Here is a 26,555-nt window from a genome sequence, read left to right on the forward strand (position 1 = left end):
AAATTACAAGAAATTCTTCTTTATTTTTTTTAAAGATTTTATTTATTTATCTGACAGAGAGAGAGCATGCATGCACAAGTAGGCAGAGGGGCAGGCAGAGGGGGAGGGAGAAGCAGGCTCCCTGCTGAGCAGAGAGCCCAATGTGGGGCTTGGTCCCAGGACCCTGGGATCATGACCTGAGCCCAAGGCAGACTGAGCCACCAAGGCACCCCCAAGAAGTTCTTCTTTAACACTCTTGCTGTACTTGTAACCAAATCATTTATATGCTTTTTAACAGGCATCATGGGCCCAAACTTTTCACCTTAACATGAATTAATGGCAGAAAGATCACAGACCATGTTGGGATAAATAAACAGTTTTGAAAATTTAAAAAGAAAAGAATTGGCTCATTGGCCATCATGTAAGCCAGAAAAAGCATGAGAAAGAACACTAGTATTTATGGGCCTAAAGCCAGAAAACAATATGGACTAGTCACTCTTATAATCCTTTGATCATGCTCCCTGAATTACAATGGATGACTCATCATAAAGAAGTAAATAAAGACGTAAATAGTGCTTTTTGGTACTACAATGGATCTATCTACCTAGTAAACCACTTTGCTAAATGACCAACATTATAGACCGTCCTAAGGCAATAAGACTGGGAATGTATTGGTCTGAAAATTGCAAACCTCTCAATGATTAATTCATATTAGCCCATCAGCAAACCATTTAACTATTTGGCAAACGGTCCTTATACTACACACATAAGTAATTAGCCATCTTGTGGTAAGCCATACACGTAATACCCAACCTGTGTGTGCACAGGCTAAGGTTATACACGTTGATTACTTCTCCCTGCCACCCAAACAGTAAACTTTTTCCACATTAAATAGTACCAATTAAAGATAAACCAACTTAGGGGCACCTGGGTGGCTCAGTCGGTAAAGTGTTTGACTCTTGATTTCAGCTCAGGTTATGATCTCAGGGTTGTGAGATCAAGCCCCACAGCAGGCTTCGTGCTGTGTATAGAGTCTGCTTAAGATTCTCTCTTTCCCTCTTCCTCTGCTCCCCCCCATCTCATGCACGCCCATTCTCTCTAAAAAACAAACAAATAAATAAAAATAAACCAATTTATAACCTATTGCTGATTCAGTAATGCCTATCCTCCATTATTCAATATTTCATAGGAATTTAGTTATAGTTCCAAAAAATATTCTGCTACCATTCAGTCATCTTTCCTCACAATAATGTTGTGAGATTGTTGTCTATAAGAAATAAGAAAAAGGAAATAAATTAGTGTCTTGAAGAGATATCTGCACCCCCATGTTTAATACAGCATTATTTATAATAGCCAAGATACAGAAACAATCTAAGTGTCTGCAGATGGATGAATGGATAAAGAAAATATGGAACATATACACAATGGGATATTATCTAGCCTTAAAAAAATATTCTGCCACTTGTGACAACATGGATGAACCTGTAGGACATTATGCGTAGTGAAATAATCCAAACATACAGAAAGCAAATACTGTATAATCTCATACAGTGGAATGGGTCTTATATTGTGGAATCTAAAAATGTGAACTCCATATTATTTCTTACAACTGGACGTTACAACTTCAATTTGATTAAACTGCAAATTTTTGATGTAAGATGTAAAAAAAAAAAAAAGAAATCAGAAAAAAATGTACAAGTAAATTCGTCCATTGCCCCCCTCACAATTTTGGGTTAGAACTTAGCATCTTGGATACATATTAGTTATGAAAATCACCAAATCTCCCATTTCATAATATATCAGATTAAAACAGCAAAACCCAAATTTATAAGGAAGATAGTTTCACCTGCTTAGCATTCACTAAATATTGCTTACTTGTCATCAACAAATCTAGATTTGTTAGAGCAGAAGTCAATAAAACTGCTCGCTCTGATTCAATTCCAAAATTTGTTGAATATGTATTAGACGACAGGAAGCACAAAAGCAAAGTTATACTCTCTACCGTCAAGTTTATTTGGGCAACAGCCATGCACTCACTGAGGCAATAAGACTGGTGAGAGGTGAACAAGGTGATATGAAACAAAAAGGTGAGAGGTGATTTATTCTACGTAGGGTAGAGGTAAGGGGGTGGAATCATAGAGGTGAACAAGGTGATATGAAACAAAAAGGTGAGAGGTGATTTATTCTATCTAGGGTAGAGGTAAGGGGGTGGAATCATAGAAGATTACCAGAATAGATATCATTTAAGCAAGATCTTGCCTTTCAAGATGAGTAAGATTTCACCAGAAGGAGAGTGAAGGAAAGGACATTTCAAACAAAGAAAACAGTAAGGGGAAAAAATAGAAATTAATATAAATATTTATAATAAATATAAAATTACATGGTATATTCACAGAATCCTAAGTGGAGAGCCGGTATATATTTATTAAAATATATCGGGAAAGATGGTGGAGCTCTTCTCTTCTTCTTGAAGTATTCAATATATCATTAGAATCATTAATGTGTTCTTACGTGATGTATCTCTGACCTGTCCTTATGCACCAATGGAACTGGCAGAAAGCAGAAATGAGACAGGGAGCAAGAGCAAAATGGTGACAACGTGTGGACACACTCAGTACACTAAGAGGACAAAGAGAAACCAGAGAGTGACCCTGGTAGGAGGTCTGTAGAAGCAATGGAGGGGGAAAAAAAAAGATAAAAGAGAAAGCAAAACGGATCTCAGGGGTTCATGAAGGTAATGCAAGCAGTCTTTTGGCCACTTGCCCTGCTAAAAATAGAAGCATCACTAGAGACATTTGGAAGGATGTCAATGACCTTGAGCTCAGAGTTCAGGGAAGAATTCTTCAGTTAAAAATGTTTTGAGTCAAAGGTGAATGACTTGATTTTAATGAGAACCAATGTGATTTAGTATTTAAGAGTTTAGGCTCAGGCCACTACTTTTTGTTGGACTTCGAACAAACAACTTAATCTCTTAGTGCCTTCATTTCTAAAACGTCTACTTAATAGAACTGTTACATAGATTAAAGAGTTAATACATGTAAAAGTACTTAGAATAATCAGGATGCAGACAGGGAAATCAAACTCTGGGACTCTATTTTCAAATATGCTGGAAGTGCTGAAAGGTTAAACAGGGGACCATGGAACAATGTAGAGCTTAACAAGAACAGGAAGTCTCTATCACTCCATAGGATTGGAAGGCAAAGAGAGGAGCAGTTTCAGCAAAGCCTATGAGCTGGAGCTTTCTGGAAGAAACTGGAACCATAAGAAAGACATAGACTTTTCCAGAAATCCCACTGCAAACACATAAGATGAGAGATATACCCTGGTTCCAACTGGATTAGCAGCTCTCATCCTAAGATTCCTTCTTTCTTAAAGGGAGATAATATAGCCTATTTCCAAGGATTTCTGTGTGGTATTTGAATAAGCTAATGTACATGAAAGCATTTTTACTGTCAAGTGGTACACATATGCAAAATACTATTAATGATGATAAATGTAGAACACACACACATTTTTTTTTATCATTTATCCTCACAGTAAAATAGAACTACAAGCAACTAGTACAAAATTACACCTCTCCTCAATGAACAATGTGAACTGAATATTAAGTCAAAAGAGATGAGAACCAAGGAAACCTAAATGTAATGTTATGCAAAAAATAAATATGATCTGTTGTGATTTCCTGACTTTCTAGTTACCCTCAGAGCAAGACACATCACGGCTAGAAAACTTGAAGAAATGCAGAACCCTTAACTTGAAGTGTATTCTATATTCATTTAACCCCCTTAATGTATAGTATTTAAATATACTTACGATTCATTACCTCATTTGAGATTTTGAGGGTATACGTGTAAGTACATGCATATTACCTTCACTATTGGTTAAAATATTTTAAGAAACAAATTCTGAAAAGGGATAGGTATGGCTTTTCTTTATACTTACGTATTGTTTTTAATTATAATAAGTATTAAGTTAATATACACAGTTCAATTTCTTATCTTTCTCTTCTCTTCCAGAGATTTAATTTTACAAGTTCTGTGTCTTTGAATTATTCACTTCATTTGGAGAACCATAAATCTTTGGTCCCACTGATTTCAGGGCAATTCATCCTTGGTCCTCCTGTGCTGTCACTACTCTAGCTGCTGCCATCTTCAAGACTTTGATCTTTTGGCCTATCAATAACTCACAAACAGTTTCAAATTTTAACCTAACTTGTAGCTAGGCCTTGGTAATTCTGCAATTAGGTGAATTAATAGTCAGGTGACCACATATCCAGGGGTTCTTGGAACTCTCCCAGTTTATGCCTGTTGTTCCTACATAATAATTTATAGCTTCCCCTTTCATTCTCATAAGTGTCCTGGTTTGGATAATAAATTATATGGTCACACATTAGTAAGTGTCTCAAAAGCAGAAACAGTATGCACTCTCTGATAATAGTGTGCCCAGAATTTCATAAACAAAGCTCTATACAAATGTAAGCTATTGTTATCATTTTCTATGCAATATCCTGGTATTAATTTTATCTGCAGAAAAACAGAACAGATTGAAGGAGTTCCCTATCTCACTTGCAGCAGAAGGGCTGAGATCTGCTCAAGAAATATAACATTCTAAGGTCTCAGTTACTTCATCTGCAAAATGAAGGGGCTGAATTAAATTATCTCTAGGTTCATTCCAACTGAAAAAGAGCCTGCCTTCCACATCTTCCTGTTTCCAACACAGCACATCTGAAATTGCATATTCTCTCCAGATACCTGGTTCCCTTCAAATTGTCTAGTTCTTCACCCTAACCTTGACATTTAGAGGGATCTTGACCACAAAGCCATATTCCAAGAACTCAAAGTTTGAGACTTTGTACATTTTTGCCCTTCTTTCCCTTAAAACTCTAGACTTGTCTTTACTTTTGACATACTCTACATCGCTGAGATCATTCAGATCCAACTTAGGGATGATCAGCCTTATTTGTGCCTTGACAATTTCTTCTCTTGCTATCATCCAGCTAAGGGTATACACCACTTGTAGATTGGCATTTCTGCCAGGCTAGAAAAAATTTTAACAGGCTATTTACTCTCCATATCAACTCCTATTTCCTTTTTCTTTGATCCCCTCTTCCTTCTCATCACTATTCATTCTTTCCACAAGGCATTCCTGTCATTGGAGAAAATAATTTGATGAATTAAGTCTCACTAATGTGTAAAAGACTTATTCTATTTTCCTAGAAATATTTATATTTTTAGAGAAGGTCAAAAGAGTAAAATGCTTAGTATAGAGAAACTTGCTGATAGCACAAAGATTAAATTATATTGCTGCCAGAGTTCTTCGCATATTATAGGCTCTCAGTAAACATTAGTTGATATGTACATGAGGTCATAAAAAAATGAAGGGAAGTTTTCCCAGGCAGAGGAAAGTGGATATTTCTCAGGCAGAAATTCTTCCAGATATGTCCAAATACCTCAAAATAACAAAAGAACATGATGCATTCACTAGCAGTAATAAGTTCTGTGTACTTTAACTTTAAGATGTGGGGAAAGGAGGAAATGGCATTGGAAAAATTTGACCTGTAGAGGTCAAATGGGATCCAGAGGTGGAAGTAAATTTCATGCCATGCTATGTCTCGGATTAAACCATTTAACAATTCTAGGAATATAAGTTAGATGTAGATTTCTGATATAGTAAAATCACTGTGGCATCAGTGTGCAGAGTATACTAAAGACAGGAGACACTGGACCCAGGAATTCTATTTAGAAGCCTACAGCAGTTGTCTAGGATCTATTAGGTTTCACTGGACTTACAATAGACATCCATGTGGGGATAGCAAATAGGGTTGGATTGAGGAATATTCCAAGTATAAACTCTATTGGATTTTATAAACAACAGATATTGGGAAAAGGTAAAGATGATAAGAAGGGTGAGTATATATTGAATTTGATGTTTTAAAAATGGGAAACTACATGGGAGGTAAAGCCATAAATAAGATAAGAAATATAGGAGGAAGTTGGGAAGAGAATTTGGACAATGAATTCAATTTTAAAGATACTAAATTAGGTTTGAAGCTGTCTAGTTTATAGCTATAAATAGAATCTGACACTCAGAATAGAAATCAAAGCCAGAGGAATCAGTTGCTGACATCATGAAATCACCCATGGAGTATTGTTAAGAAAGTGAAGAAGACCTGAAGATGGAGCACTAGAGAACACTGGCATTTAAAGAGAGTATCCTAAGGTCATATATGACAAGTCCATAACGAATACCATTTTCAGAGATGAAAAGATGAAAACTTTTCCTCTAAGATCAGGAACAAGAAAAGGATGCCCACTCTTGCCACTTTTGTCCTTCATATTACTAGAAGTCCTAGCAAGAGCAATTATGTAAGAAAAAGAAATAAAGGTACCTAAATCAGGAAGGAAGAAGTAAAACTGTCTATATTTGCAGATGATATGATTTTATATATAGAAAAACTTAAAGACTCCACCAAAAAACTGTTAGAACTAATAGACTCAGTAAAGTTGCAAGATACAAAATCAATGTAGAACAAAAAGTTGCATTTCTACACACTAACAACGAACTATCAGAAAGAGAAATTAAGAAAACAGTCTCATTTACAAAAGCATCATAAATATAAAATACTAGGAATAAATATAACCAAGGAGGTGAAAGACTTTTACACTGTAAGACACTGATGAAAGAAATCAAAGAAGACACAAATAAACAGAAAGATAGTCTGTGCTCATGGACTAGAAGAATTAATATTGTTAAAACGTCCACACTATCCATATTAATATAAACTAATAATTAAATACATAAGTAAATGGAGGGAGGGCAGAGAACAGACAAATCTCCTGTATAGATTTCCAAACAATTTACGTAGATAATCAGTCCTCAAAGAGTTAGAGTATAATCTCCTATTCCTTAAGTATAAAATGCACATAGTAACTTTCTTTAAAAGAATACAGAATGGAGTAAGGGGAAGGGGAATGAAGAACTAGAGTGGAGAAAACTGACTATTTAAATACTGCCTCAAGCCAGGAGATCGAAGTTAACATCAACAGCAAGAAGTCATGCTGCTACTACATACTCTCTTTTTACTCTTTTAAGACTTATTTATTTGAGAGAGAGAGAGCACACATGCACATGTGGGTGTGGGTGTGAGCAGGGGAAGAAGGGAGGTGCAGAGGAAGAGAGTCTTAAGCAGACTCCCCGCTGAGCTCAAACACCAGGCGGGGCTCAGTCTCACAACCCTGAGATCATGATCTGAGCTGAAACCAAGAATCGACACTCAACAGACTGAGCCACCCAGGCGCCCCCTACATACTCTTGATATATGAGAATGGCACTTCTGTGGTCATCCTCCTCAAATGCATAACCCCAATCTAATCATCAGAAAATATCAGGCAAACAAACACTGAAAAACATTCTAGAAAATACCTGATCAGTAATCCTCAAAACTGTCAAGGTCATCAAAAACAGGGAAGGTCTAAGACACTGCCGGCCGGAGTCAAAAAGGAGCCCAAGGAGACATGAAGATGAAATGTAAGGCAATATACTGGATGAGATCCTGGAACAAAAAAAAAAAAAAAAAAAAAAAGGACATTAGGGAAAACTTATCTGGACTTTACTTAATAATTGTGTCAATATTGTTTCATTAATCGTGACAAATGCACTACACTAATGAAATATGTTAATAATGGGGGCAAATGGGTGTGGGGGGGGAGATATATGAGAACTCTATACTTTCTCTGCAACTTTTCTATAAATTCAAGACTGTCCTAAAATAAAAAAGTTTAATAAAAAAATTCTAGACTTCTGTCTGACTTATATAGTAGGATCAAAATTATTGGAAACTGCAATATCATTAATGGTGATATCAGTTATGGGAAACACAGTAGAGGAAAATAAGTATCTTCACCGCTCTTCTCACCAAATCCATTCATTACACGGATACCCTTACTTCATCGATCAGTAATGTCAGCTGCAGTAGATATATTTATTCATCAAAATGATTTCCATTCATAGAGCCCTTATTAGAGGTTGAGTATATGAACTATCTTATTTAATGCTCAAAAATACTTTTGAGATTTGTACTATTATTATCTCAACTTTACAGATGAGGAATAGTAAACTTGGACAGTCTAACAAAAACTTAAAGAGGCTAAGTAATATGCTTAAGGCCTACAGCTAATAAGTGAAAAATGTTGAGCTGCAGCAGTTTGTTTCCAGCACCTATACTCTTTAACTGGTCTGCTAAACTGTCTCCTATACATGTCGATATGCCTGACTTCACCATACACACACATACTTCATTATTCATGCTCCTCCCTCTTTATACTACTGTCAGGATCAACATGCTTTTCCAACCACTTCTTTTCTATCTGCAAATATACAAATAAACTCAGGACAGAATACATCAGATCATCCCCAAACACTGCCTTGCCCAAGACCTTAGTGCTATGACTCAAGTCCATTTCCTTATTATTAAATCTATTACAAGGTAATATTCAAATTTGAGTTCACAATTTTTTTTTTCTTTCAGGAATATACTGAAAGCAACAGCCTTTCTTGTAGAGGGAAGATAATTCCATAGGCAGCACCACTGTACCCAACCTCTTTTTCATACCCTCATGGCCCACACTCATTGCTCTGACTCACTGAAACAAGAGGCTAAAGAAAGAAAGCATTAGAAAGGTAAGTTCATAGTCAAGCTTACTTTCTGTCTTCATGTAAAATGAGAACACGGGTTACAGAGGCAAGGATTTTCTGTTCGTATGCTACAATAGCACTTTCCAGTTTTTGTTACTCTAAAGCAATTTTGTTTTCTTTTTTATAATTAGGCCATAAGCCAGTCCATGCCATTCTGACTCACTCAGCTGCCCATGTGCTGTAGCTGGAGTGTGACTATTCCATAACTGGCGTATTGAGTGCTTTTGTTTGGGCCTGTAGCATAAATAGCACAAAGAAAAAGATCTTTCTGAGAAAACCTTGAAAGCCAAGGAATGATAACCTTTTCTCACACTGAGGCTTGGGGATGGGGGAGTGGTAAAATACCAAACAAACCCAAGTCCTTCCTAGGGCTTTCCTGCCTTCAAAGGGATTCAGGCCCACAAGAATTCCTTCCCAGGCACTGCCTGACAATATTAACATTACCCAACCAGCTCCCCATACCATTATACACTTAGACAGGTTCTTAGTTTACTTCCCTAGTAGGTAGCAAATATTCTAACCTAGGACCTCTTTCCTCCTGTAATCAACTACAAGAAACCTGAAAGAGTTTAGAGAACTTAAAGAGCCTTTGTATATCCTCTAGGGTTACTCCTCATTTGACAGGGGGCAGGCCTGGAGAAAGAAGCCTCCATCTGATTGACAGGAAGCAGGGCACACAGACAACAGTCACTCTCCCCTATATATTGTGTGGGTGCCACATTTTTCTCCCCTCTCCTCTGAAGCCTTCCCTAACTAACCTAAATGTTCTCATCACTTCTCTATTAGCATTCCTTCACCAATAAGGAACAAAATCACATAGTCACCTCTATTAGTTTGGACTTCATTCTCCACTCGGTCTGTTCTGAGAGCATTTTGCTTTCCTGTTGTAGCACTAAATACCCTCAGTCTTGTAGTACAGCCCAGGGAGACCATGCAGCCTGCATGTGTCACTAGACTGTAAATCTAATATAAGGGATTCCATGTCTTCCTCCCCACAGGGTCTTGCATCTTGCTCAAAAATGCTTGTTGAACCAAAAATTTGCAAGTGCTTTTATAAGCCTTTTTCATCAAATGTGTCCATAAATTCTTGAAGAATCAGAAGAACCGCTATTTCTTTGGAAACACCTTTGGAGTATGCCATTCCTTTCTTTCCATTCAGCCACAAACCCATAACACACACACACACACACACACACACACACACACACACACACACACACACTCATACCTTGCAGTTTAAGCAGAATTATCAGCCAATCAATTAATACTTCATGAGATATACTCAGTAAGACCCCAGCCTCGTTGCTCATTGATACGTATTGTCTTTCTGATATAGATACATTTAAAGAATGAAAAAAGCAAGAAGAAAAACATCAAGTAGCCAAGAAAACAAAACCTACTATTTTAGACTTGGAATTCCAGTAAGTAATCCTAATATTGCCTTCCTATAAGAATACATGATTACAAATAAATACTCTAACCAGGTTCTCAATGAAATCCATCCTACAAAGGTATTCTTCATAAAATATTTATTGAATGCCTACTATGAACCACACAGTATTCTAGGAGTTGGGGATAAAGACCTTGTACCTTGAGAGCTCATATTCTGTAATATATGGAAACTCAATAAATAAATAATATAGACATGTAAGAGGTCAGGTAGAGATCAGTGTATAAAGGAAAATATAGCAGGTCAGGCGATACAAGGAGCATACCTACCTGCCAGGGAAGATTGTCCAGGTTTTGTTGTCATCATTATTGTTTTTGTTGTCATCTTAGAGAAACTTGTTATTAAATTTAAATTTCTTTAAATATATACTTTCTCCCACCTTCATCTGTTCTAGGGAGGAACAGAAACCCCTCCCCTCTCCATTTGGGGGATTCCATGTATAAAGCCTGAGATGCTGAGGATGAAGTATAAAAATACGATGTATAAAGGAAAAGAAAGCATCTGCTGTTACCTTAACAGTCAGATACCCCCATCTTCAGGCCCATTTTGCTCCTTTAGAAAAAGCCCCTGGGAATCCATTTGAGGGGAGAACAAGCTCTTCCTCTAGATAGGCACTCAAACCCCAACAATGAATAGGAAACTCTAACATTAAATTACTGAAGAAGAAAGAAAATGGACAGCACCTCAGATCCTAGCAGGGGGAGGGGATTTGCCCCTCCCCTCCTCTCCCCTGTAGTCAGCAAGCCAGCTTGAATGAAGTGAAAGCTGAGTCAAGTAAATATATAAGGGAAGGACATTTTAGGTAGAAGAAAAAGCAAATACAGAGTCCCTTAGATGTCTAGGACATTTAAGTAAGAGCAATGGAGCCAGTATGGCTGGCAAGGAGAAAAGCAAAGAGAGAAACGGGAAGCATATAGCCTAGGCCTTGCATAGTGAATGATCCTTTAGAAACTTGCATTAGTATTATCCCTCTGCAAAAGGGAAAGGCTTGAAATAAATTAAAATGGAAGGAGGAAGAGAGGCAAGAAAGACGAAAAAGGGGGCGCCTGGGTGGCACAGCGGTTGGGCATCTGCCTTCGGCTCAGGGCATGATCCTGGCGTTGTGGGATCGAGCCCCACGTCAGGCTCCTCTGCTGGGGGCCTGCTTCTTCCTCTCCCACTCCCCCTGCTTGTGTTCCCTCTCTCGCTGGCTGTCTCTATCTCTGTCGAATAGATAAATAAAATCTTTAAAAAAAAAAAAAAAAGACGAAAAAGGAAAAAAATCCTAAAACCACAGGTAGCTTTGCTTCCTTGTTGTTAACGGATATGCTAATTTCATTTCAGGAAGAAACTTGCTAAAGTTTCTCTGATCTTCTCTCTTATATCCCCCCTTCTTTCTAACCCTAATGTTACTGTCTTCTGATTCTCCTCATCTATGGCCAGAATTATTTACAATCCCTCCTGACTGGTTTCCCTCTCCATTCTAGGCCCCTTCAACACAACCAAATTGCTGTCATGGCAATCTTTCTAAAATCCATATCTTACCATGTTTCTCTCACTTTTTCAGAGACTTCCTTTTAATTTTCCTTCCCTAACCCAAATATTCCACACTCTATACCAAACTGTAGTCCCCACTCTAGATTTAGTGGTTATTCCCTGAACACACCAGGCACTTTCACACTTTTATCCATACTTCAACTGGAATGCTTACTCCTTCCAGCCATACAACTCAAATCCTCTAACCTGTATAAATTTCAACGACATGCCCATGTGTCTTCTATCTTTCTCTCCCATGTGCTTGCATGACACTTCGTTTATGTCATTACTGTAGCCTTTATCATACTATCGTGCTTACTACATGGTGTTCTTCCTAGCTACAAGGTGAGTTCTTTGTCAGAAACACTGTACTCTTCATTTTTATTTCCCAAATATTTAGCATATATAAAAAGATGCTTAATAAATATTTATTGAATTAAAAAACAAAAGAAAACAGGAAATGAGATGAAAACGAGGAAAACCTCAAAGCAGAATCAGAAAACAGGAGAAATCAAGATGGTAAAGAGATTTGCAAAGTCAGCAGAAAGAAAAAAAATTACAAAATATTAAAGCCAGAAAAAAATTTTGTAATATTTTTTAATCACCAAATTTAACAAATGATAGAATTGGGATTCAGAACACTCAAGCAGGAAATACTTAGAAAAACTTGAATTCAAGTTTCAATGTTTGGTCTATAGTTCTTAGAGAATAACACAAACAACCTAGAAAGTATCTATATATACCCTGCTCATCTGTACACTACGCCTCTCTGAGATAGAAGAAGGCTGGAGCAATTTTAGTGCACCATCAAATTTATTTCAGATGTCCTAATTTTCCTCTTATTTAAATTTTTTTTTCATTTGACAACTTTATTCCCTTGTATGTACCTTATTTTATATATATATATATATTTATATATTTACCACTTCACAGTCAATGAAGCATTAAACTATCATTTCACCAGATTCTCATAGCACTCATTTGAGTCTTTGGTTTCAATTAGATATTTTTCCCTTCCTATTCCACTGCCTCCTATAACTATGAAAGGTCACTTAAAATATCAAACAGGCAGATGACGAGACCACGAGACCACCTGTGTTTCTGTGGTTCAATACAGATACACTGGGTGTACCTCATAGGCACAGGATTCTGATGCTGGCCCTGCCAACTTCAAGCGGAGCATCACTTCTGTGCCTCAGTTTTTGCATCTGGAAATGAAGAAGGCTTGACCAGATCAGCGGTTTCCTTTTTTTTTTTTTTTTTTAAAGATTTCATTTATTTGTTTATTTATTTGACAGAGAGAGAGAGAGAGACAGACAGACAGACAGCGAGAGTGGGAACACAGGCAGGGGGAGTGGGAGAGGAAGAATCAGGCTCCCAGCAGAGGAGCCTGATGTAGGACTCGATCCCAGGACTCTGAGATCACGCCCTGAGCCAAAGGCAGACGCTTAACGACTGAGCCACCCAGGCGCCCCAGATGAGTGGTTTCCAAACCTGGCTAGGCATCAAAACTGTCTAGAGGTTTTAATAAATCTAATTGTCTAGGTCCTTCTCCCAGAACATCTCAGGGGATGAGGACCAGAAATCTATATTTTCAAAACTCTCTAGGTGATTCTGATGAGTCATCAGGTCTAGAAAACTCTAAACCAGATGATGTCTCAAGTCCCTGTTGGGTCTAAAACTATGAACAAACCACGCTTCTCTTTTGTATCCATTGCTATTTGTACAAGTCAGTCTTAGACCCAGACATTGGGTTCCTCCCTGTAGCATGGAGAAAACAGACTTGAGATGGTAAGACTAGTCAGACCTCAGAACCAATGGCTTAATTTACATTCGGAAGCAACAGGACCACATGAGAGCGTGGCCTTTTCTTTATTTTCCAACAGCAGGCTTCTTACATGAAAGAACTCACATATTTTCTAGAAGAGTCTATCTGTTCTCAGAAATGTACAGGTTTATTATTATTATTGTCATCTGCTAACTTTTCCTGTTGGACACCAAAATCCATCTAAAATACTGAAGAAACCCAGTATCTTGTGTCTTATTTAACAAAATACACTAAAAATACTAAAAAATAGATAGTTATTTTCAACAAGTTGCTGATGCTCAGATAACGCTAGGAAGGAAACAACAAAGACCAGGAGAGACACCTCATCATTACAAACTAAGAACCTTTAGTGTTTATCCTATTTTCCTTTGTTTGGTTTTCTTTTTAGTTCAAATAGTGATTTTCATCTTTTGGAAAATCAAACTAATAACATAATTAAAAAAGAGTATTGTATAGACCACAAAACTAATTTATTGGTTAATATAGCAGGGGGTAAGAAATTCTAGAAATTTAAAAGTTTTAAGACTACCAGAGGTTGAATAAATGCAATTAATTCTAATATTCTTTTCTTTCTTTCTTTATATCACTGATTATCAGGCAGTACAGGATCAAGTTAAAGACAAAACCTTAAGGTCTTTCACTGGAGACTTCCCTCCAGATTCATATTGCCCATCACCTTCTGGGCTAGAGAGTGATTTAATCAACCATACAAGTCCACTGTTACTTGATTCAGACTCTAGTTCTTTATCTTGTTCCCAACTATATCATGAAAAGCAGTCATATATCTTTCCGAAGTCCTGATATTCAATATTCATTTATTTGTTTAATAAGCATTTATAGAACAGTAACTATGAGTTAGGTACATAAAAAAATGACTAAATCTGTCTGTTGCCTGTTTTGAACATTCTAGATGAGAAGATACATAAATTTTTTTTGACGGTGCAATTAGTGCAAAAAAAGGAAAATTTTGCAGAATTTCAGGGATAGCTTCATGGCAAAAGAGATATTTCAACAAAGTCTTGAAAAATAAGTAGAGTTTGCCCTGCAGTCAAAGAAGGAAAGCGCTTCCAAGTGGAGAATGCATGGAGTAAAAAGGTACTTTGTGATAGATTCAGGGAACTCTAAGTAGTTTGGTATGGTTTGAGGATGGGCTGCTCTTGAAGGAGTGATGGGAGACATACCTGGGGAGATAACAGGAGTCAGGTGATGGCTAAAGTAGCTGGGCAGCATTTCCACTACAGCTCTTTCTGTATCACACATGATACCTTCTTTTTCTATCCGGCCTCCTTCCACGAATCAGTTTAAAACCTCTAAAACATTAGCAAATCCACTAAAAACACTTTTTTTTTTTTTTGTCATCCAGAAATACTTTATCACTTGCCATTCCCAAGTATTCTGGACAAACACCACATTCCAGACCAGAAAATTAAATCGTTTTTTATTAGTCTCTCAGTGTCCAATCCCCACATCGACTTGTTTCTGATCCCACCTGCCTTCACTATTTCTTTGCACACATTCTTTATTTTTCTACAAAGACTCTCACAGTCAATTAAGCTAACATTTTAGATTTCTTATTGACTGCACTAATATTCTGAATAAAATCAGTGTCAAGTAGGCAGTCCTTGGTAGATTTGATAAATGTCAAGTTTTGGACATATATTTAATTATAGTCGTGTTTCAGTGTTCAGGGTTCAGACTTTGACAGAAAACAAACTTTAATTCAGTTGATTATATCTCTTAGAATCCTGGCAGTTCAAACCTCAAAGCCCTCATATAGGTACAACCAGTATTTGGTTGTAGTTTATATAAACAACATCACTTTAGAAGGAAATAGTTAGCCTTGGAAATGCTAGGATTTTATAAAACAAAAATTATACCGTAACACTAATTTTCCACTCAAAGTTTCAACACACACACAGGCACAAACGGTTTGGTCCTGAGTGAATTTGCCAGCTCTGCCGCTATCAGGAAGACTCAAATGCTGGCAGGCCCAAGGATGAAAACATGTTTACTTCCTTACCCTCATACATGCTCAGCTAAAAATGTCCAAGGTTCTTCTGTTCCAAATTAAAAACGTATAAAAGAATTGAGGCTGAACACTTGTCTCACATAGAATGGGCTTGAGAAAGTTTTATGGCTTTTCTTAAGATTTTTATTTATTTATTGAGCGAAAGTGAGAGAGAGATCAGGAGTGGTGAGGAGGAGCAGAGGAAGAGGGAGAAACAGGCTCTCTGCTGAGCACGGAGCCCATGCTGCACTGGATCCCAGGACCCTGGGATCGTGACCTGAGCTGAAGGCAGACACTTAACAGACTGAGCCACCCAGGCGACCAGAGAAAATTTTATGTTCTAAAACCCTCCAACTCTGCTTATGCCACTTTTCATGACAAAGATCAGGAAAACTGAGCAAGCCTGTCCAGCGCGCAGTGATGATAAGTCAAGGTCACACTATCGTTGACCTTGGTTTTATCTGGCTTGCTGCCTTCTTTGCGATCATCTATTTGCATATGTTTTTCAATAATTCTCTTTTGATGGGGCAGCTAAAAGGTTTTAGCTGAGGATATCTATAAAATCCAAATGCACCATTTTCAATAACATTTTCATTTTTAATTAAAAAAAAAAACACTCTAGGGGCGCCTGGGTGGCACAGCGGTTAAGCGTCTGCCTTCGGCTCAGGGCGTGATCCCGGCGTTGCGGGATCGAGCCCCACGTCAGGCTCCTCTGCTGTGAGCCTGCTTCTTCCTCTCCCACTCCCCCTGCTTGTGTTCCCTCTCTCGCTGGCTGTCTCTATCTCTGCCGAATAAATAAAAATAAAATCTTTAAAAAAAAAACAAAACACTCTAGGTACAGGGGTTCTGGAATTTTTTATTTGAAAATAAGTAAATATCTTGTTTGTTTCCTAGCACCCTGTCTCATAATAGCTCCCTACTGCCAATAGAAAATGATCACATCAGAACCATATTCATCTATCCTCAAGTAACAGACATTGGCAGACACGCTACATTCTGAGACTGTTTGTCATCCTTTGGCTGGTAGAGTTTAAATTCTGATTCACACTGGCTGCTCCAGAGATAACGACTTACAACTCCACAATCACTGGGATGGACTCTGATTCCTATCACATAGACAGACAGACAGAGAAATGGAAGAAAATGGTAGGGCAAAAGTGGAAAAAAGTAGTTTAAAATTCAATGGAAACCCCATATATATATGTGTATATATGTATATATGTCTTCTCCATTTACTCAAACTACTTTAAAGTATCCAGGTTTTACTAGCTCAGAATGAGGTCACAGTGTAATGTAGATTCCACAGGTCCTGCAGGAGCACAGAGTTTGACTATTTTTAATAAGACCTTGAAAAACCATTTGTGGAATCTATTCCAATAAATATGACATATTTAGAGGTAGGAATAAGAATAAAATTAAACTTTATAGCTCACATTGCCTTAAATTTACATAGTTTCAAATTCTTTGTTAGTGTACTTTTTCAATTAGAGTGCTTTTTTTTTTATCATGACTTGTTCTTAACATTACAATTCATATTTGGACAAATGAAGAGGATGCATGCTAGATTGCTTGCTCTCTGGACAGCACTGATTATGTGTCAATTGGTTTACTGTTTGAGGTAAACCACAATCTACTAGCAAAATCAGTCTCCTTCATCCATCAAATGTATTCATAGCTGCCTCTTTATATTAGACCCTCAGTAGTTCAGATGCCCCTCTATTTTGTCACTATCTTTTTTAGAAACTTGCTTAGAAAAGAAAGAAGATGGGTATTCAAAAGGAATAGAGTTTCAAAGATGTTACATGAAAGGCTACTGTTGTCTATAATGAGGCTACGCTTAGAGATCCTATGGTAACTATGATTTCTTTACTGGTGTCTCATCTTAGTCTGTGTCACAATCTGTTCCCATGATAGCTCAGTAGCCATTGGGGTGATGGTTAGGTCAAGATCTTAGCCTACTCTACAAAAACAGCCTTGTTCTAAATCCATACCAAAGGGTTAATCTTTCATCATTTCTGCCATTGCCAGTAAGTATAACATAGTCACCTCCTTCCAGTACTCCAGGCCCATGCCTTTTTGAATTTGGATCATTCTGCACTCACTCTGCAACTGTCTCTTTGCTATTAATTCCTGGCCCTATATGAGAAAGGCCATTTCCTATGCAACACTACAGTGTCCTTCCCTCGCAACCAAAACATTCTGAAGCGATTTTATTTTCTCCTCCTTCCCTGAAATTAACTCTATCTGAATTCTAGATGCAGAAATCAGACCCCACCTTTGTTCCTTCCCTAGCCAATTACCTTTTGCACATTCTGATTCTTTTGCATGACTAGTCTCCCTAAATAGTTCCTATGGCTGATCAATTATACTTCTAGATAATGTCACAATTTCTCATCTATTTTTCTGGGCCTAGCTTCTTAAATAGCCATGTATTCAGGACTACACTATTTATCTCATTCTATGACTACTTTTTCCTTCTCTTACATGATAGCTTTTCCTAATGCCCCTTAAAGAATAATAAGCTCCCTCCAAAGGAACTGATTTACTCCCACTGTGGACAGAATTATATTCACATAGTAAAGCCCTAACATTCAGTGTGATGATATTTGGAGGTAGGGCCTTTGAGAGACAATTAGTTTTGAAAAAAAAAAATTTTTAAGGTTTATCTATTTATTTTAGAGGGGACGGAGGGGTAGAGGGAGAGAATCTCAAGTAGACTCTGCCCAGGTGCCCCAAGAGAGAGAACTAGGTTTAAATGAGGTTATGGTGATAGGGCCTCCATGATGGGATTAGTGTCCTTATAAGAGGAAGAGACCTAAGCTCACTTTTCTTCTGAGCGAGCATGGAGAAGAAGACATACAACTACAAAAGAAGACGGCAGGAGCCTACAATCCAGTAAAAGAGGCCTCAGAATGAAACCTACTTTGCTGGCACCTTGATCTTGGATTTCTCAACCTCCAGAACTGTGAGAAATAAACTTCTGTTTAAAGCACCCTATGGGGGCGCCTGGGTGGCACAGCGGTTAAGCGTCTGCCTTCGGCTCAGGGCGTGATCCCGGCGTTATGGGATCGAGCCCCACATCAGGCTCCTCCGCTAGGAGCCTGGTTCTTCCTCTCCCACTCCCCCTGCTTGTGTTCCCTCTCTCACTGGCTGTCTCTATCTCTGTCTAATAAATAAATAAAATCTTAAAAAAAAATAAAGCACCCTATGGTCCTGTGATGGCTCTCTAAACAAACTTAGACACTTCATCGAACTCTCCATTAAGAAAACCTTCCTCTGCCTCATCACCACTGACCATCTGGAGGGGTGAGTCTCTTTGCCCAGGGGTCTCTGTTTATCAAGAGGGGAATGAAGGAGAGAAGACTTCCCAACATCACCTCATCACCTCTAGCACCGTTTGCTAGACATTCTATTTGAGTAGTTTTCTTTGCTTTAAGGTATAAATCTTCCCATGGGAAGGTATGTGGCCTTTCGTCATCCCCATCATTCTGCGTTCTACCAATCCAACCCTTCAGAGGCCAATTACAGGCTCATTTTCTCCAAGAAATATTCCCTGATGGTTCCTTCCATTTTAATCACTCCACTTTCTAAACTTCTCCGGCATTATTGTCTGCAAGAAATAATTTAAAATTTTAACACACTCATATATGCTTTTTTATTCTTGGAACTTAACAGCAGTCCCATGCTCCCTTTTGTAAATACACTCCCAATATTCATTTTACTGTTACTTTTGCACTAAAGTGTTACTCTTGGCCAGGTGGTAAACTACCATGACAATCTCTGTTACACTCTTCATCTTTATACCTTGCATATACACACATATTCCTACAATCTTCTGCATCTGGCCACTTCTTCATACCAAAGATGCCTTAGGATCTAGGCATTTCTTTCCTTTCATCAGTACCTTGGTGACCTCAGCAAGTTAGGGGATTTTTATATCATCCCTTTAACTAGGCTGTTGATTTTGTTTTTATATGGCTTTTCTTTGAGAGAAATTAGTAGGGTCAGTCTGGGCTTCCCAAGGGCCTTTAACAGGTCCCTGATTACCTAAGTCATTTTTTTTTCTCTTTTTATTTTTGAAGGAATGAGAATGTGGGAACAAAAAATAGCAAGGGTTCTCTGCAGTGCATTGTGTCTATTCAGAAGTAAGAAAACAAAGAAAGGAAGGATCAGTGAGCCAAATACCTCTGGTACCATTGTCCATATGCCCTTTCTAGAGCTGGTTCAGTGGATAAACCATCAGTCACTATTCCCAGACCTATTATTCTAAAAATTTAAATGCTTCCCTTGAACACATGGGTTTGGGCTTACCTGAGAAGACATATGTGAGTGTGTTGAATTTTCAATAAATTTTTATTGGTTTTAGGAAGACTGGATGAGAAACCATTAGTTGTTTTCATTACCAATATTTGTTTTGTTTTATATGGTCATCTTATTATGCTCCAACCTAGTAAGATGGGGACAAGGAGGAAGCGCTTCTCCTCTTGAATTTTAAAGTCCTGCATGTGCCAAATCACAATAAGATATACACATAAAACAGAACAGATATCCATAAAATCTTCATTTGTTGAATACTTTCCATGCATGCAAGGACAGAGTCATGCTAATCAGAAAGAGCACACTCTTGTATAAAACCAGTAAGTGCCTATTATCAGGTTTAGGAAGTCTCAGTCAACAAGTGCACGAGGGGCACCTGGGTGGCTCAGTCAGTTAAGCGTTGGACTCTTGGTTTTTGGCTCAGGTCATGATCTCATGGGTCATGGGATACAGCCCTGCATTGGGCTCTATGCTCAGTGGAGAGTCTGCTTGTCTCCCTCTCCCGCTGCCCCTCCCCCAACTCTCGTGAATGCTCTTTCTTTCTCTCTCTAAAGTAAATAAATAAATCTTTTTAAAAAATGTGTGCACTGAATACTCAGCCATTCATTTCCCAAGTGTCTAACTTTACCAAATATATGCATAACAGTATGTGAGTTACTATGACTCATAAAAAATATATGAGGTATGATCCTTATCCTCAGCAACATTATAAAGAAGCTTTACAATCTCACAGAGGGCAAGACATACACGAGATGCACTATAAGGAAATAATGTCTGATGAAATCAGTATCAAGGGCAAAAAATGCAGGGCAGGAACAAAGGTATTTTAGGATGTTCTATGATGTCCTCCTACTTCTGAATTACACACTTCTGAGGAGGGTAACTGAAATATGGTAAAACAAAGGACGGCTTATATTTAGCTTTGGAATGCATATAGTAGAGGATTAACTTTCCTGCTTCTGTCTGCCTTTGGTCAACTCAAGATTGCACTCCCAAAGTTTGTATCAGTTTATCATGGGGCAGGCTATAAAAAATATCAAGTATCTGAGGAAAACAGACTGGGAATTCAACATTAGCAGATGATTTGCTATTCATAGTCTGCATTTTTAGGATACTTTACAAATTCACATGCATTATTGGTCCTCTTGGCAATCCTTTAAGGTAATAATATAGGTATTACAGAATTTTATGGATCAAGAAAATAAAAGGTCAAGAGATTATATGACTTGTCCAAGAACCTGAATGTATCTGTTAGGGTCCTGACAGGACACAGATGGCATATCTAAAGGGTCTGACTGAAAATAATTTATTGAAGGGCAAGGGTAAGGGACCAAAAAGGAATAGTAAAGCATGGAGGGACTAAAAAGCAGGAAGCCACGACTAACTCAGGTCTGAAAAAGAGAGGACAATCTTGCCAGAGTCTGGTGAAGAGCTGCCACTGTAAAAGAGGGGCTGTTGACAGGATGATGGACATAGATACTTCTGGAACTGTGACAAAACAAGGTAAAGCCAAAGAAGAAATGCCCTGATCCTTCTCCCTTCTCACCCTCCCATCCCCTGCCACACCTCCCACTGACCAAAATAAACCAGAAGCTAGAAAGCAAAGATCTCAGATCCCAGATGATGTAACCGAAAGAGGTCAGCTTTCCAGGCATAGAAGTTAGCAGAGGGGGTGCAATGGATCTGGAGGAGATAGAGAGGAGCAGCATACCAGGTAAAAGCACCTAGTTTCATGTCTACAAATCCAAAGTTCTTCCTTTAGTTACTACTCAGATACAGCCCAGACAGAAAATGAAGAATTAACTGTAATTATTTTTTAATATTAGTAAAGAGTCTTATTTGAGATACATTTCTTCATCAGGTTAGACTGAAGCCTCTTCATTTCCTAATGGCTTATGACTGTTCTGGAATCCTCTTCACTTGAATGAAAGCCAAACTTGTAATCTCCCCTCTTTCCCACATAAACACATCTTCATCTCTTCGAAAAAGATGCAATCCCTAGAGGTAACATTGTTGCATTTCAATATAATGCTAAGCTTGACAGAGTCCTATCTGAACAATGAAAACAAAATTTGGAAAAAATAATGAAGACCAGTAGGTGCTGTATACAACAAACACTAGGGCATACAATCTTATAGTGGTATAAATTTCCTCTGGGAAGGATGCAAAATGAAATGAGGCAGAATAGGGTAGTAATTCAGCCTATTTCATATACTACTCAAGAGAAATAATATTTTTTTTTAACACTGCAGAAACAGATTTGGAACCCAACACTTTGAGTCCTATAGGCACCCACAGCATAAATTTATTCCATTAACCTCTTATAAAGTGTCTATTCATCTCTTGCACTCTGGTCTCAAGGTAACTGAAAATCCTTTAAGATAAGCACAGGCCTTCCAAGTATTCATACAATACTGAGTAAGTAAGTAAGTAAGTAAATAAGTAAGTAAATGAATAAATAAACCCTGAGACTCTCTATCACCTTAGTATGAATTCAGTTTACCAAACTACTTTCCTCCTTTGATTAAAGAACTTTGAACTACAGAAGGAAAATGCATGGAAAGCTTTTAACAATTAAAAAACAAGTAATTAAAATACATTCAGCCTTTGGAAAGAAAGTGGAAAAAAGAAATTCCAGAAGTGATGAAAGTGTTGCATTTGTATGCTGAGGGAGGTGGGGGTGCAGTTGCTGAAGTCAAACTTTCATGCTTATTTGCTCAGTGCACACCCTATGCTGAGCCACTCATTATTCTGGTAGAGCCCTTCTGACTGCTCTCATCCAGCAGGCTACCATTTACCATTGTAATGAAAGCTAAGCAAATTGTCACCAAGTGTCTCACCTTCGCCATAGAGCATTTGGCTTTTATTTCTTGAGGGAATTAATCCAGTTTCATTAAGAAAGATTTCCTCTATGCTTAAACTAACTACATTTCCTTCCACTGCTTTAAACCAAGGCTCAGGCTTATCTACCGTCATTTCCGAATGTTTGTTTTCATTTTCCCCAGAACAATGAGGATGACAGTGATTTCTGGTTAAAGGGCCCGAACACCTGAGTGATGAATATAAAAACAAGGTTTAAAGAAGAAAGAATATCAAGAGTATACACAAAAGATAATTAAGTAATTAAATAATTAAAATTGTTCAATTTTATAAGGATGCAGACACAGTATGATTGGCCTTTTGTGACCTGTTTGCCTGTTAGGGCAAGGTGTTGGCTCCTGGAATTGAAGAGGGATGTGGTGAATATCCTTGCAACTAATTTGTTTTTATGTAGACCAGAGTATCACATAGGGTACTCAACCATAGCTGAGGGGCTTTTTCCCTCAGTTTTTCTTCTGCTTTAGTTAGATTTCACTGGTGTATATAATTCAACACTGTCTATTATCAACGTAGACATCATTCTGACTAAGCTCCTGAGCCAAGTATTTTAACCCAGGGAACATCTCTGTGAAATGATTTTATATTTATATATATTATATATAAATGTGTATAACATATAATGTAGAGTCAATTATAATTGAACATAATATATAACTGAATCTATGCATAGTTTAATATTTAATTGAAGTATAGTTGGCATACAATGTTATATTAGTTTATAAGTATCTAAAATGCTTTATACATGTATTCATTCATTCCACTGGATTCATCCAATAAAATCTTATTTGTTTTTTAAATTTCACTATCAGTTGAATAACTGTAGTTGCCAGTTATTATGTTAGGTATGGTCTCATGCATTGTCTCCAAATTCATCACAACAGTCCTAAATAGGTGATATCATCTTCAAGAGACCTTGCTATGTCATGTGGGGGGGGAGTGGGGGCAGTATTAAGATGCGGGCCCTGTTCTACACAAATAGAACTAAATTCAATTAGATTTTTTTTAATCCAAACCTTAGCATCATTAAAAAATTTCTTTGCAAGTTTCTTAACCAACTAGTCATAGCTTCATCTTTGTGCCTCTCTTGACTCCATTTCTGAAAGCCTGTGGTTATCAGTTTATGGTAAGCAAATCCATTACAGACACTTACTCCTGATGAAAATCTTATAAAATGTTGCATGCTCTTGCTCCCAAAGACTATAAAGAATTAGATGATTTGGCCCAAATTCATTATCTGTAATGAAAGCAGCTCAATATACACAGCCCGCTGATACCAATATTCTTTTGTCACTTTTACACACAAAGACTCTTTTCACTTTAATATGTCAGGGTGCTCCATGAACTTCAGAAAGTGGAAGATGTATTAGTACTCTGCCATTGTTTACAAAGCAAGTACAAAGGCTATAAATGAGCTATAAATATGTAGGATATTTGAAGGTTAATAGGAGAGGGATTCTCTAGTGCATTTTACAAGCAAAAATAGTGAATGACAAATATGAACTTACAGAGATATATAATGCTAATGTATTCATGGCCATAGGTGAAATTAATTGGCAGAGGCTAAAACTCATTACTATTAACAGAATTCTCCTCAAGATTTTATTAATCTTCCTCCAACCCTCATTCTACAGGGATCAGATCAAACCAGCCACATCCTGACTCAAGCCATCGCTGAATAATTTGGATAACTTAAGCTGGTTATCTTCTGATATCTAGGCCATTATTATTATCTGGGCCTCAGTCATCTTTTATTTAAGTTAGAGGAGGTTCTGAGTATTCAGAATGTTTAAGAAAACTCATCCAGGCTTAGTCCTCACACTTAAAAGAATATTGCCTTTTTTTTTTTTTTAACTATCCCCTCCCCTCCCCCGCCAAAAAAAGAGACTCTCTAGACGATGAAGGTTTCTGCCTACTCTTCAGATTGACACTTTATTTCTTTGTAGATCGGGCATGTCTCCATGAAATCTTTTAAATGAAGCGTGACTTTTAAACATTTTAGTTCAGACATAGGGCAGAATATACTCTATTCATTCATAAAAGAACAAATTAAGTTTTAGCCCAGGATACTTGTGGATATAACACCTAGAGATTTTGGCAATGCCAGCTGGGTATATTCTTCAGTGTCTCTTTAAATCATTCTTAATGTATAAATGACATTTAAAAGCCCCCTTTTCATTGCAGTTGGCAGAGTACCTAAGACCATAACAAGTTACTTCCCTAGTAAATGTCATTTTTCCTTAACCACAGGGCTATAATTCAAAACTGCAGATTTTTTAAAGAGAAGTGCTAAAAAAAAAAAAAAAAAAAAAAAGCCCTCTGGGAATGAAGCCTAGGATTTCCCATCTATGTAAAAAGGGAGTTGTTACAGAGTGGGGGACTGGCTAGAGGCCAGAGGCCTAGAGTTACTGCTTTCAAAATGGCTTTCTGATCAACTATACCAGAGGGAAGGGTCCTATATCTACTCTAGCCATGGCAACTTGCAGGGAGAGGGAAACAGAGAAGGCAGGTGGCAGGAGCTTAATGCAACACGGTGTTAAATATACACTTAGGAACCAGAAATCTAGGTTCAAATCCAAGTTCTACCACAAGTGCACTAATTTTCTATTGTTGCATAACAAGTCACCATAAACAGTAGTTACTATGGACACAAATAGAGTAGCTTAAAACAACACAGATATATTATCTCATTGTTTCTGTGGATCAGAAGTCAGGTACATTTCAGTGCCTCTGTACACTATGCTCGGCATCTCACAAAGCTGGAATCATGGTGTGGCCTGGATGTACCCTCACCTGGAGTCTTGACTAGAAAATGATCTGCCTCTAACTCCTCTGGGTCATTTCCTTATGAATATATGGACTAAGGTTCCTAATTTGTTTTGACTGTAAATCGAAGAGCCATTCTCAGCTTCTAGAGGCTGCCTGCTCTTTTCTGCCATGTGGCCCTCTCCACAACATAGCAATTTGCCACATAAAGGCCGGTTAGAAGACTCCCTCTTAGACTGTATAGTTCTTCTCTCAGGATGGGCCTAGTCCCTTTTAAGGGCTCCCCTAGTTTAAGTCAGACCCATCTAGGATAATCTCTTTTTTTAACTCAAAGCCAACTGATTAGGGACCTTAATAACATCTACAAAATTATTTCACCTTATAAGTAAAATAATCATGGAGTGATAACCTTCATATTTATAAGTCTTATTTATACTCAGATGGGTGTGGAGGGGGGAGCAGATCATATAGGGTACATACACGAGGGATAGGAATCTTGGGAAGCATTTTAGAATATCTGCCTAAGACAACAGGCTTTCAGAACCCTATGGGAGGATTGACTGAGTTACAATAAATGTAAAACATATAGTGCCTGACTAGGGATAAGCACTATGTACATTTTTACCATTATTCTTCTTCGTGGGCTGAATTTCTTAGGAGAAAACACTGGGTCTAAATGACCTGTCCAATCATTGTGTTCTTGTGCTAGAAGCTGGGATTAAATCCAGACTCCTCCTGATTTGCTCAAGCTTTTCCTTTTCATGCTACATTCTCAATGACATTTGACCTAGGATGACCTTCTTGGAAAATGTTTCTTCCTGCAGCTGTTTCCTCTGCTGCTTCTTTTTTTTTTTTTTGGTGGGGGGGAGTTAATTTTCATTAAATTTATTTAAACTAAAAAACAAAACAAAACCCAAAACCCATCAGTTCTTCTCCTTCTAAAGCCACTATTTCAAAACAAACAATACCTCCTTCTCATTACTTTGAATGAATAGGTAACAAACACATCTTCATGGCACCACTATGGTGGGTGGGCTCTGCCATCTAATCTTCAAGACGTGCCTTGGGGTGGAATAAGGAGTCACACCAAGATGTCCAGGCTGCAGACTTTGTCTGCATAA

The 26,555-nt window shown here is 37.7% G+C and overlaps 1 long non-coding RNA gene across 1 annotated transcript in view; it reads right to left on the minus strand.

Annotated features, from left to right (window-relative positions):
* LOC125283372 (uncharacterized) overlaps window positions 1-26,555 on the minus strand; it is a 262,139-nt gene that overhangs the window by 58,095 nt on the left and 177,489 nt on the right. Inside the window, exon 3 of the long non-coding RNA XR_007191159.2 lies at window positions 7,402-7,531. This is a non-coding gene — a long non-coding RNA (uncharacterized LOC125283372). The remainder of the gene's footprint in view (window positions 1-7,401; window positions 7,532-26,555) is intronic.

The sequence above is a fragment of the Ursus arctos genome, unplaced genomic scaffold (genome assembly GCF_023065955.2).
Source record: "Ursus arctos isolate Adak ecotype North America unplaced genomic scaffold, UrsArc2.0 scaffold_15, whole genome shotgun sequence".
NCBI lineage: Eukaryota > Metazoa > Chordata > Mammalia > Carnivora > Ursidae > Ursus > Ursus arctos.